Source organism: Enhydra lutris, unplaced genomic scaffold (assembly GCF_002288905.1).
Source record: "Enhydra lutris kenyoni isolate GAN:26980312 unplaced genomic scaffold, ASM228890v2 scaffoldscaffold33, whole genome shotgun sequence".
Lineage (NCBI taxonomy): Eukaryota > Metazoa > Chordata > Mammalia > Carnivora > Mustelidae > Enhydra > Enhydra lutris.
In genome coordinates, this window is record NW_019154117.1 from 10,641,875 (window position 1) to 10,654,657 (window position 12,783).

At 42.7% G+C, this 12,783-nt stretch overlaps 1 protein-coding gene across 1 annotated transcript in view; it reads left to right on the top strand.

Annotated features, from left to right (window-relative positions):
- The window catches only part of LOC111153594 (family with sequence similarity 189 member A2), a 62,462-nt gene that overhangs the window by 11,598 nt on the left and 38,081 nt on the right, over positions 1–12,783 (top strand).

The window sequence follows — 12,783 nt, forward strand, 5'->3', positions numbered from 1 at the left end:
GATTTTTTTTTTGATATTGATATATTTTTAACATACTATAAAGTTAACCCATTTTAAAGTTCACAATTCAGTGGCATTTAGTACATTCCCAATATTCATTTTGTTTGTTTGTTTGTTTTTGTTTTTGTTTGTTATGTCCTTTGGATTTAGGGAATGCTATAAAAAACAGACAATTGCCAATGGAATTGCCAACTTTAAAAAATGAAGTAGGTCTGACAATTGCAATTTGAAATACATATAATGAATTCTATATGACATCTATATAACATATATATAGTATCTCTTTTGATTTTTCTCCCATCCATTTTGAATAGGGTTAAATAATTTTCTAGAACCATTTTGTGTATATGCTTAACAAAGTTCATCTTAAACAGACCACTGTTTGCTGGATGGTGAGTAATAAATACAAAACTAGCTAAATTCTTAAAAGCAGGGAGAAGTCCACGGTAGAATACAGTTGGAGTAATGCATCCTGGTACTGTGGTGATGGTCTTGAAAAACTAAAGTGTTTTCAGGCCCACAAGACAATTTAGGTAACATTTTAGAAGTCCATCATTTAATATTTCTGGCAGGAGTAAATTACTGGTGCAGCATTTTAATCTATGAGATGGCAGGGTAGGAGAAAATGAGGCTCTGGATGAGTTTTATGGCATGTGTTATGAGTGGCTGAGGTCTCTTTTGCAACAACTCTCTAGAAAAATGTTGGATTGGGTCCAGTGTTTATACTAATATTTGGCTATAGGAGTCATTTTTGTCCTGATTTTTCCAGTGGGTCAATATTAAAATGCTCAGTAATACAAACCTCAAGTATTTAAATTAAAATCAGAAAATCCCTAATGTTCTTTGTCCTTTTAAGATTCCCAGTGCTGAGAAGAATCAAAGCGTGTGTTCTGGGTGGGTATTTAGAAGGTGGACCTTTTAAGACATTTGTCTCTCTAACGTTTTCTTTTGGAAAGATACCTCACAGATTCGTTAGGTGAGTTCAAACAGCTATAAATGAAAATGACCTTAGTAGAGATGTATCTTTATTATTATGCCCTTGGATTTATTTCTCAGCTTTGTTGATAAGCATAGGTACAACTCTATCAAAGCTACAGCCAGTTTGTACGTACCACGTTGTACACTTTTTCTGTTTAAACATTACATTCATCACGTCCATATCAGTAAATATTATGTTTCCTTGTATAAGGAGTCCACACGCCTGCCTGAAAGGCATTCTGCCCTATTTCTATGTTAGCGTCAGTTATAAACTGTCGGACACATGGGCTTCTGTATTTCGACTGTTATGAATTACGTATTTAGAAGTATTTAGAATCAAGAAGCATATAGAATCAAGTAGAGATTGTTTTGAAATGCCAATTAACATCAATTTATAAAGAAGATAAATTAGTTGATAAGAATTGTACAACGACAAAGAGTTCTGGGTATAGTAACAGATCATTCGAGTCTTGGTCAACATCCAAAGACAGTGGCCCATCGTCCCTGCTTCTCAACACGTCCCAGCACTGACTTTTGGCTTCACAAATTTGGCTTGTAATTAGCCTATGTGTTGTTCATTTTCTACTTGCTGTCTGTATCCCCACTGTGGATAGTTGTATGAAGACACAGGTCTTATCCGTCTCATTCACCCAGTGTCCGCAGAAACAGTGTGCCCGATACACATCTGTTGTTGACTGTGAAGCGAATTTGGCAGCCAATAAGAAATGTAGGTCCTAGGTCCTCGGCGTTTCTTTTTTACTTCTGTCTTAAATCTCTCTCACTAGTTTCTGTCCTCTACAACATTGTAGTCTTCCCCTTTTTACTTCGGGGTGGTTAGGGAGTGTAAGGGTGGGGGAGGTTGGGAGGGGGCAGGTGGTCTTTTCAGGGCCCTCTGAGAGGCACGCTGTCCTCGTTTTGCGTTGTTGGGGGCACACTTCATCTAGAACACTTGAATACTTCCTTTTGAGGACTATTTATATTGGTGCTGCTTCTTTTGTGATTGTTTCAGTGATTACATTTGGTTTTTTACTGGTGTGAACAAAGAAGGCTCAGCCTGACCCAATTCCTTCAAATTCAAGTTTTTGTGGAAACTCGGAGTTGGAAGTGTTCATTTACTGGATCCTCTTTGTTATACCGATTAAATACTCATGTGTCCAGGACAAAAATAATAATCTTGGAACATCGTTTGTAAACATTTACAGCTATTTTTGACCATGACTTGGATCAGGCTAGTGTGTGTGTGTGTGTGTGTGTGTGTGTGTGTGTGTGTGTACTTGTGTGTGCGTGTGCCCACATGCATCATTTCAGGCTATGTGTTTTCCATCTAGAACAAACATTTCCCATTTTTTGAAAAAGATTTTATTTATTTATTTGACAGAGTTCACAAGTAGGCAGAGAAGCAGGCAGAAAGAGACAGGGAAGCAGGCTCCCTGCTGAGCAGAGAGCCTGGTGTGAGGCCTGATGACCTGAGCCAAAGGCAGAGGGTTAACCCACTGAGCTACCAAGACACCCCCATTTTCATCTTTAAAGAATGTTCTTATTTCTTCGAGTTACCTCCTTTTTCATTCTAATAAAATGGTTTATAAATTTCTAGATATTATAGACTCTGTGCTGGGAGTGACTTCAAAGAATGTCTTGTCTTGTCTCGTCCCCTCAGTTCAAACATGGAATTGTCTTAGTAAGATGTTTTTCTCTGGTGGTCCATTGCGTAAGAATTCCCACGGTGAAAGTTTAGTCAGACTTTCTGCCTATAATTTTGGTTGCTTATGAAGTGGTCATTTGAGCTGTTTTTCTTGTCAGTGTAGAAGAGATGAGGGGAATATAACCTGAAGGTTGGTTAAGATTGCTTTATTCTTTAGCATCAAGAATGAAGGTACTTCCTTGGTGATGTTCCTGGGTCACATATGTGGTTTGTTCTCAACTGTGGGCCATGTGGGTCTGCACCCCAGACTGAGAATAGGAGAGGTAAATGGACTGGATATAAGAAAAGGATCCATCAGTTTCTCTTCTAACGTTAAGATTATGGAATTTAGGGGGCGCCTGGGTGGCTCAGTGGGTTAAAGCCTCTGCCTTCGGCTCGGGTCATGATCTCAGGGTCCTGGGATCGAGCCCCGCATTGGGCTCTCTGCTCAGCAGGGAGCCTGCTTCCCTTCCTCTCTCTCTGCCTGCCTTTCTGCCTACTTGTGATCTCTGTCTGTCAAATAAATAAAATCTTTAAAAAAAAGAAAAAAAAATATGGAATTTAGCGTAAAACTTCATTACCCGAAAAGAGACTAAAAAATGGTTTCGGTAAGATATACAGACATCCTATCCTCTCACCTAACTGTCCAAACAGGCTAGGCTGGCAAAGATGATTCTGCTCTACGAAGTCATTTGGGGAACTGGGTCTTTCCATCTTACTGTGCCTTGAAGGGAGACTCATGGATCACCCAGACACTGTCAAGAGATCGGGGAATTACCCCTATTTGATAGTCAGAATTACTTGTAGGTCGGTTAGCTGCGAGAAAGATGGTGGCCCTTTCATTTCTGATGGCATGAAGACCAGGAGGGGTCAGAAGACCTGTGGGCAGTTTAAGGATCTCTACATTTATAAGATGAGCTCTGAAGCTCTGGCTTTGTGCATTCTGGTTCTTCTAAGTATACTTCCTGGTTGTCAAAAGTTTGGAATGAGCCTTGGTTTGAGAGTTCAAGAAATCTGCATTTTAATGCTGACACGTAACCCCTAGTTATCGATGACCTTGGGGAAGTCTCTTGGGCTCTGCATCCACAAAATGATGAACTTACATCAGAGCAGTCTTCTAAGAGTCCTTTCACTCTCATTGTGTAGGTTTCTAGAAACCTCGTTAGTTACCCGGAGGGCATTTTAACTTTAAATGGACATTTTTAACATAAGCTCCCTGTGTATAAATACTATCATTATTTCACTCTTGGTTTTTTAGATTTTTTTTTTTTTTTACTTATTTGTCAGAGAGAGAGAGGGAGAGAGAGCGAGCGAGCACAGGCAGACAGAGTGGCAGGCAGAGGCAGAGGGAGAAGCAGGCTCCCTGCCAAGCAAGGAGCCCGATGTGGGACCCGATCCCAGGACGCTGGGAGCATGACTTGAGCCGAAGGCAGCCGCTTAACCAACTGAGCCACCCAGGTGTCCCTCACTCTTGGTTTTTTAAGGTATAAAAATAGATGGCTGTTCTTCGTCTTCAGAATAGTTAATAACACTCTGTTGCATGCATATAATGTTTGAGAGTTTATATCGTTAGTCATGTGGCTTATATAGCAGGCATTTTTCCTATTTTATAGCTAAGGGACCAGTGGCTCAGGAGTGAACCAGCCTGTCTGGTTGACACACACATGAACTATTATTAGAAAGAACTGGGGATGTTGACTCCCAGTCCAGTGCTCCTTTCCTGGTACCATTCCTCCACCTCCATTAGCAAATTGCTAGGTACTTCTCTGTGCCCAACAATGTGTGAATGTGTGTATGTATGTGTGTAATTTAAATTAATTATTTTTGTATTTGTGACTGCCTAATTCTTTTTCAGGTTCTAAAGGGGTCAGTGTATCCTTCATAGAAAAGGGCAAGTGGCAGAATTGAACAAGGCAACAGGAGGGCCCACTTTGAGTCTTAATCCTGTCACTTTCCATCATTGAGTGGCCAAGGAAATGATGAGATCAGTTTCCTCATTTGTACAAGGGGCTGTAGCCATCTCTCAGGATTGTAGATCGGGATGCATGTTGAAACTGTAAAATGGGGGCTTCTGAGTGGCTCATTCGGTTAAGCATCTGCCTCCGGCTCAGGTCATGATCTTGGGGTCTTGGGATCAAGTCCTGCATCAGGCTCCATGCTTAGTGGGGAGTCTGCTTCTCCATCTCCCTCTGCCTGCTGCTCCCCTTGCTTGTGCTCTCTCTCTCGCTTTCAAATAAATAAGTAAAATATTAACAAAACCTGTAAACTGTAAAATGGGATCTAAGGTTAAGTGAGCACGTTATGAATCATTTTCATCATCCTTAGAGAAGATCTTCAAGAGGAGATTTGGTCTCTCATTTTGGTGTCATTAGATAACCCATAGCAGCAAAATATGCACATAGGCATCGTTAAAGCAGCCTGGGCTGGGCTTTTCTGGGACCACAGTGAGCCTGGTCTACTGGCAACAGAAGCTTCATTTCTCTCCTCCGATCACCTGCTCCCCAAATCCGTGCATTGGGTAAGAAGCTGGCATCCTCAGGGGCTGGGAGGACTTTGGGGTGGCCCATCTCTGGGCAGAATCAAAGCCTGAGCAATTCCTTGCTTTGCAGACGGGCTTCAGCCAAGCGGGTGTGCTCTCATTAGTAGCTCGTTTGTCAGCGACAGGTACTTGCCCAGGCTTCGAGGTACCCTTCCTGCCAAGTCCATTATTTCAACGAAAGTGAGCCTCAGGCCCAATTCTGCTACACATGCACACACTTATTAGCCAACAGACAAAACAATCGTTCATGTGCTCTGTTCTCCAAGCTTAAAGGGTAGAGGACTAAGGTTTTTACTGAGCGCACAGAACCGTGTGAACAATTTTTTTACCACTAGTTCTTGTTGTTCCCATTTGTCTTGAAAACCATTGCTGATGCCCTGAAATTCTGCTGATGAAGCAAAGCTCAGTTTATTGGATCTGTCACAGTCGGGGAGAACACCTTCTTGCCGGGAGTTCTCAGAAGGGGTGAATCCGAGAGCCTGTTTGCTCTTTTTGCCTATTTATAGGGTTGAAGGATCCCGGTTGGCGGTTTGTAAGGTGAGCTTTGCAAGATAAGAAATTGATAGGATTTGGGCAAAAAACTTATAACCTAATAGCTTTGGATTGATTGGTGGTTGACTAGAAGGGAGGGCCTGGAAGCAAGATCTGATGAGTAAGCTGTTAGTTTGGATAAACGATTTTAATTGGTTCGCAGTCTTACAGTTGAGGAACAAATATTTCCTGGGGCAAGGAGCTGCGTTATCTTTGCTTGTTCTCAGTATTGTTTAATATAGGGTCAGAAAAGTATGGCCAGCTGTAGAATTGGTCAAAGTTGGGACAGGAAATTATGTTGGTTTTCGTTCTTACCACACATGTCCAGGAGTACCCCTTTTTAACATCCGTTGTGCAAATTAGACAAGCTAAGCGATTCGTCGATGGGACAACTCATTTCCACAGTCATTCTGCTAATTTAACAAAGTTGCTTGGTTGTTGCTGAGAGATGAAAGCAAAGGAAGCTTCTGGAGTATGTCCTTGCTCAGACATGCTGGTTGATTATCCTGGAATTTGAATTCCTGACTGTCCTTGGGATGAGGGTGTCACATGGACCAACTGATACGTTCATGGTATCACATTGTCTGTGCTGAAGCGCGTCACGGGGCCCACTGTGGTGGTGGTGAGTGAGCCCTGCCTCTGGGCTGTCTGGGCCCCACAGCTTGGAGGGATCCATTTCTGACATGTTTATGAGAGAACTACAGGAACCACGAGCAATCTGGGGCAAGAAAATCGAGCATCTTGAAATTGATACCATGTCTTGTGGAAAGTTATAATGTATATGGTGCCATTTGTGTGTGTGTGTGTGTGTGTGTGTGTGTGTGTGTATGTATGTGTTTAAACCTGGGGGATCTATAAATGTGTTTATAGTCACTTGGAAAATTTCTGAACGGATATATGGGAAGGTTTATAGTAGGCACTTCTGTGGCGTGTGTTGTGTGAGTGGGAAGGGGAAGGAGGGAGACTTGGACTTCCCACTTTCTACCTGGAGAGGACATGCATTGTGTTGTGGGACCTAGAAACTTTTTTGATTTCCTTGTTTTGTTTGGGTTTGGTGGCCGGCCTCTTTGTATCAGAAGGTTGGGGCTTCCTTTATTTGCCTTCATGGGAATCTCGGTGGGAGGCCGGGCCCTTCCAGCGATGGAAGCTTCTGAGGCCAGATGCTAACACGTCTGGATGCCAGCAGCCAGGACATGCGCCGGCTGACCTCCACGCACGGATGCTCCTGCCCAGGACTCTGAAGCTGGAGTCATTGATGCAGAGTAGGCCGGGCTGCTTGGACCTCCTTAGGTCCAAGGCTGGCAACCAAGGACTTGGTTTTCCTGGGCCATGACCTTGGTAGAGGTGCGAGCACCCAGCTTCCCTTGGCTCCTCCCCAGGTTTCTGAGCCTTGTTCCTGGGGCTTCTGTGAGCTACCTGATAGCCCTGTGAGAAATTCCTTTTCTGTTCGAGCAGCCCAGGTTGGTTTCTGTTGTTCGTAATGTAATCAAGAACTCTGCTGTAGGACTGTGACTTTCGTAATAAGTGAAAGGGATTCATTTTAAATATTCGGTCACTTATGGTAACTCCGGGGAAAAATGAGCAGTCCTGTGGGTGCTCAAATTCGATTAATTAATGGCAAGTGCTTGGTGTTGGGTGTCAGGGTTGGGGTGGTGGCCGAACTAGGTCTTACTAGATGTAATTTCTTAATGAGGATACCAAAGGGTGGCCTTAAGGAATTCTTTAAAGAAGGAAATAGAATAATGTATAAATCTTTGTCTTTTAGCAGGCATCCTGCAAGTTGATGGAGACAAGGAAGTAGAGATTTGAGTCAGATCTGGATCTGATCTGGCTCCCCTAAGTGCATAATTTAGGGCATAATAAGTAAACTGTGTTATTAAAAACATATACGTATATATATGTATATATATGTTATTAATATATATGTGTTTTTAATATATATAAACTTATATAAAATAAGAAACTGTCTCCTATTTATTTTATGCCTATATCCACAAAATATATTTATAAAAATGTATATGCATATTGTATATTTCAAACATGTATATATAGTACATATATGTGCACACTGTACATATCAAACACATGTATGGCATATATGCTATGTATATTTATCAAACCTGTGTATGTTATATATATCCATACATTGTGTGTACATATGTGCCGTATGTATGACATACACATGCACTGCATGTATCTAGCTATCTTTCTATATTTCAAACACACCACTGTGACATGGTGACATTTGATAATTTGCTAAATGCCTTTTAAGAGGAAGAAAATCTTTTTTATTTAAGGCACTCATCAGCAGCCTTATTCTGGTTAAAAATAGTCATCAGACCTCTGTACATTTCTCCAAGCACCCCAGACCTGAGTACACTCCCCGAATTAGCCATTTTAACCCACTGAGCCACCCAGGCACCCCTCAAATTAGCCATTTTAAACTCTGATTTTAGTGCCCTGATGGTTTTCTCCATTCTAAAGATGAGGGATTTTCTTTTCTCCCATTTATCCTTTCTTGTTTTGGGGGTTTTTTTGGGGGGAAATTATTTTTATTTCTCCTCTCAATAACTTTATAATTTTAAATAATTTTTATAAACTTCTGTTTCTCAATTCATCAACTTGAGGTAGTATCTTTTGACTCCTTTTTATAAGATGAAGGAATTAGCCCTCAAATCTACTTTTTTCCTCCTTCTGCCGCCTTCTGATAGTAAAACCATTACTTTTAGATGCTCCGTGTTTTAACATTTACACCCTGCTCTTAAACTTTATTATACCATTCAGATTTTGATCTTAAATCGTGTCTAAAAGAGCAAAACCCAACAATGGGCATTGCAGTATTTTCACTATGTGAACGTGATTGTAATAGGATGTGAGAATTGGAGTCTTTATTTAAAATTTTTTAAAATTATTTTTAAAGATTTTATTTATTTGAGAGAGGGGGGAAGGGGTAGAGGGAAAAGGAGAGGGACAAGCAGATGCCCCACTGAGTGAGGAGCTCAACTCTGGGCTCAATCCTGGGGCTGGGTCCCAGGATGCTGAGATCGTGATCTGAGCCAAAGACAGACACTTAACTCACTGAGCCACCCAGGCACCCTCGGATTCTTTATTTTCAGATTCACCTGGGGCTGCATTTCATAGAGGAGATGCCAGCAGCTTCCACATTCCAGTGCTAGACTGTTGAAGCAGGACTTGTAAAACTTCTGGGTAAAAACCAGTTTTGCAACCCTTAGCTGATCTCCAGCCCCAGCCTATAAAAAGATTAGGGATTACAGAGACAGATGGTTTGGAGAAAGTTACTGAATTGCTGTGGCATTTTGAGTCCACCTCCTCATGGGGGAGGAATGAGTGCTTTAAGATAAGCCCATGGAGAACCTGATACCGGTCCCTTGGTTGACTAGACTGGTATCAGGCGCTTGCCTGGGGAATTTTAAAGGGCTGGTTGGAGTGCCTTGTGGCCTCACTGTTGGGAAATCATTGTACTTTCCTGGACCAAGACCAAACTGGGAGAGGCTGGGCCTGCACTGTCTGATGCTTGAGAGAAGGAGATAGTAGGCTCCACAGTCCTGTCGCAGAGGAACCAAGAACAGCGTTCAGGAGCAAGTGCTCTGTAAACAAAGCAGATGGGAGGAGTCCCGTGAACTGCCCTTACCTTCTTTACCAGTGTGGTCCGGTCTCCCCCTTACTCCCTCCTCTCCAAGGGGACAGAGCTGTGGCTGGCAGGCTTTAGGAGAAGTGGACCCAAAAAGAGGGAAACAGAAGATGGCAGTCAGTCCCTTGCCTTTCCCCTGCAGGCTGGCTCCTTCCCTACAGTGACCTGTCAGATAAGAGGGAGAAAAGCTGGGGCGCCTGGGTGACTCAGATGGTTAATTGTCCGCCTTCCACTCGGATAATGGTCCTGGGATCCTGGGATTGAGTCCCACACCCGGCTCCCTGCTCCTCGGGGAGCCTCCTTCTCCCTCCCCCTCTGCCTCTCTCTTTGTCTCTGTCTCTTAGGAATAAATAAACAAAATCTTTAAAAAAAAAAAGAAAGAGAGAGAAAAGCTAAAACTGAAGTTCAAGTTTTGTCTGGGACCCAGGTCTGGACACGTTAATTATGGAAATGAGAATTTTTGTAACTTAAAGTGACTGGAGGATTTTTTTGCACCTGACATTGACCAGAGAGGTCACAGGTGCAGTCCCAGATATCATCTAAGGCGTCAGGACACAGTAGCCCTGCAGCGTGGGCTTGAACAACACGGAGGGAGAGAACAAAGTGGTTTTTTGTTGGCTCCCGTGAGCCCTGCTTACTCAAGGGATCAACAACATTATTTTTGGTAGCAGCACCGTGAGTGATTAAGTCTAGAGAAAAGGAAATGTAACCCTGTGGTCCCTCAAAGGGGGTTAGTTTTGAGCAACCACATCAAATCTGTTGTTTTTTCTTCTTCTCTGTCATTTATTTGCTGGGTTCCGTCTCACATTTCACTTGACTTCAGTTTTGGACCATGACTTTGACAAATATGTTTATGTTATTTCTGGAGTTTTTTTTTTTTTTTAAATATGCATCTGAGTCTCCTTTTCTGGAGTTTCTAAATGCCTCTTTTCTTTTTCTCCTGACAAAGAAAGCCTCTAATCTCAGAGATGATCTGACCGCTGTGCCACTGCCGTCCTTATCGTCATCATCATCATCTTCGACAGTTTTATGGAACTATATTTGACACATTATAAATTCACCCATGTAAAATGTACAATTCAGTAGTTGTTATATGTTCACAGACAGGCACAAACATCTCCACCATCAGTCATACGACATTTTTATCAACCCCCCAAAACACCCAGTACCCATTAGAAGTCCCTCCCATGGGGTGTCTGGGTGGCTCAGTGGGTTAAGCCTCTGCCTTCGGCTCAGGTCATGATCTCAGGATCCTGGGATCGAGCCCTGCATCAGGCTCTCTGTTCAGTGGGGAGCCTGCTTCCCCTTCTCTCTCTGCCTGCCTCTTTGTCTACTTGTCATCTCTTTCTATCTCTGTCAAATAAATAAAATCTTTAAAAAAAATTAAAAAAGAAAAGGAGTCCCTCCCATATTGGGGTCATCTGGGTGGCTCAGTCGGTTAAGCGTCCGACTTGTTTCTTTTGTCTTTTCTTTTCCCTTTCTTTCTTTTCATTTCCTCTCCTCTCCTTTCCTTTCTTTTCTTTGTTTTAAGATTTTATTTGAGACAGAGAGAGAGCACATGCGTGAGAGAGCACGAGTTGGGTGAAGGGCAGAGGGAGAAGCGGACTCCCTGCCAAGCACGGAGCTGGATGCTGAGATGAGGACCTGAGCTGAAGGCAGACGCTTAACCAACCAAGCCACCCAGGCGCCCCAGGCATTGGACACTTGATTTCAGCTCAGGTCGTGATCTCCGGGTCATGAAGTCAAGCCCTGTGTCAGGCTCCTTGCTAAGCGTGGAGTCTGCCTGAGACTCTTGCCCTCCGTCTGCTCCTCCCCATCCAGCTCGCTCATGAGCAAGAGCACGCACTCACTCTGTCTCTCAAAATAAATCAATCCTAAAAAAAAGTCCTTTCCGTTTCCTTGCAATTCCCCAGCCCTAGAAAACCACTAATGAACCGTCTGTCTCCATAAATTTGCCTCTTCTGGGCACTTCAGATAAATGGGATCCTATAATATGGGATCCTATAATATGGGATCCTTTGTAACTGGGTTCTTTCGCTCAGCATATTTTTTAGCACAGTATTTCTAAGGGTCCCTCATATGATAGCATGTATTAGTGCCTTTTCCCCTTTTTATTGTTGGATACTATTCCACTGATGGAGGTATTACATTTTTTAAAAAAAGGTTTTGTTTATTTATGGCAGAGAGGGATAGCGAGAGAGGGAACACGAGCACAGGGGATCTGGAGAGGGAGAAGCAGGCTCTCTGCTGAGCAGGAAGCCTGATGTGGGGCTCGATCCCAGGATGCCGGCATCATGACCTGAGCCAAAGGCAGACGCTCAACGACTGAGCTACCCAGGTGCCTCTGGATGTATTACATTTTATTTATCTATTCATCAGCTGATGATCATGGCCACTTTCTGGGTATCATGAATAACTCTGCTGCAAACATGAACATGCAAGATTTTTTGGACAAGTTTTCGTTTCTCTTGCCTATGCACATAGGATAGAATGGCTGAGTCATATGGTAACTCTATGTTGAACACTTTGAGGAACGGTTTCCCTAAGCAGCTGTGTCATTTTACATTCCCATCAGGGGTGGGTGCAGGTTCCAGTTCCTCTGTGTCGACACTTATTATTGTCTTTTTTTATTTTAACAAGATTTTATTTATTTGTTTGAGAGGGACACAGTGAGAGAGGGAACACAAGCAGAGGGAGTGGGAGAGGGAGAAGCAGGCTTCCCACTGAGCAGGGAGCCCGATGTGGGGCTCAATCCCAGGACCCTGGAATCATGACCTGAGCCAAAGGCAGACACTTAAAAGCTGAGCCACCCAGGCACCCCTATTGTCTGTCTTGTGGATGAGAGCCAACGTTACAGCTGTGACGTGGTCTCTCAATGTGTTTTTGATTTGATGTTGACCCTCTTTTCATGTGCGCATTGGTCATTTGCTTGTCTGCTTTGGAGGAATGACTATTTAGATTCCTTGCCCATTTTTCCACTGGGTTGTTTTTTTTTATTACAAGTCTCTTACCAATTAGCAATTTGCTTTTTTGATGGTGTCCTTTGAGGCACAAATTTTTATATCATGATGATGTCCAGTTTATCTATTTTTTTCTTGTGTTGCTAAGCATTCGTATTTAAGAAGCCTCGATCTAATAAGTTTGTAAAGACTTGCTTCTATATTTTCTTGGAAGAGTTTTATTGTTTTAGTTTATGCTTGGGTCTGTGGTCCATTTCGAATCAATTTTTGCATATGGTATGAGGCAGTGGTCTGCGGTCTTTCTTTTGAATGTGGGTCTCCAGTTGTGCCAACATCATTTATTATAAAGACTGTACTTTCCTCATTAAATTGTCTTGGAATACTTGTTGAAAATCAGTTGAGTCTAAGTGGGAGGTTTCTTCGTCTGACTTCTAATCGCACT